Here is a 1,380-nt window from a genome sequence, read left to right as displayed (position 1 = left end):
GTGAGGACCAGCATGACTTTTCCCCGCTGGGGCCTTTGCTGTGGGAGCAGCGGCTGAACGTTTGCGTTTTTCGCTCCGGAGGCTGCCGAGAGTGAAAAACGGTGGTTTTGAGGATGGATTCCACAGGAAAACAGAGAGGTCCAAAAGGTGTGGGTCATTTGAAGGGGTTCCCGGAGGCAGTGAGGACCAGCATGACTTTTTCCCCCTGGCTCCTTTGCTGTGGGAGCAGTGCCTGGACGTTTGCGTTTTTTGCTCCGGAGTGTGCCGAGAGTGAAAAATGGCGGTTTTGAGGTTATAGTCCACAGGAAAGCAGAGAGGTCTAAAAGGTGTGGGGCATTTGACGGGGTTCCCGGAGGCAGTGAGCACCAGCATGACTTTTCCCCACTGGGGCCTTTGCTGTGGGAACAGCGGCTGGACGTTTGCGTTTTTTGCTCCGGAGGCTGCCGAGAGTGAAAAACGGTGGTTTTGAGGATGGAGTCCACAGGAAAACAGAGAGGTCCAAAAGGTGTGGGTCATTTGAAGGGGTTCCCGGAGGCAGTTAGGACCAGCATGACTTTTCCGCTTTGGAACCTTTGCTGTGGGAGCAGCGGCTGGACGTTGGCGTTTTTTGCTCCGGAGGCTGCCGAGAGTGAAAAACGGTGTTTTTGAGGATGGAGTCCACAGGAAAACAGAGAGGTCCAAAAGGTGTGGGTCATTTGAAGGGGTTCCCGGAGGCAGTGAGGACCAGCATGACTTTTCCCCGCTGGGGCCTTTGCTGTGGGTGCAGCGGCTGGACATTTGCGGTTTTGCTACAGAGACTACCGAGGGTTAAAAACTGTGGTTTTTGAGGATGGAGTCCACAGGAAAACAGAGAGGTCCAAAAGGTGTGGGGCATTTGAAGGGGTTCCCGGAGGCAGTGAGGACCAGCATGACTTTTCCCCGCTGGGGCCTTTGCTGTGGGAGCAGCGGCTGGACGTTTGCGTTTTTTGCTCCGGAGTGTGCCGAGAGTTAAAAACGGTGGTTTTGAGGATGGATTCTACAGGAAAGCAGAGAGGTCCAAAAGGTGTGGGGCATTTGAAGGGGTTCCCGGAGGCAGTGAGGACCAGCATGACTTTTCCCCGCTGGGGCCTTTGCTGTGGGAGCAGCGGCTGGACGTTTGCGTTTTTTGCTCCGGAGGCTGCCGAGAGTGAAAAACGGTGGTTTTGAGGATGGAGTCCACAGGAAAACAGAGAGGTCCAAAAGGTGTGGGGCATTTGAAGGGGTTCCCGGAGGCAGTGAGGACCAGCATGACTTTTCCCCCCTGGCTCCTTTGCTGTGGGAGCAGCGCCTGGACGTTTGCGTTTTTTGCTCCGGAGTGTGCCGAGAGTGAAAAATGGCGGTTTTGAGGTTATAGTCCACAGG

This window comes from Vanellus vanellus (assembly GCF_965231255.1).
Source record: "Vanellus vanellus genome assembly, contig: HAP1_SCAFFOLD_360, whole genome shotgun sequence".
NCBI lineage: Eukaryota > Metazoa > Chordata > Aves > Charadriiformes > Charadriidae > Vanellus > Vanellus vanellus.
The sequence above is the reverse complement of the archived record's forward strand: the minus strand, read 5'-3'. Positions refer to the sequence as shown.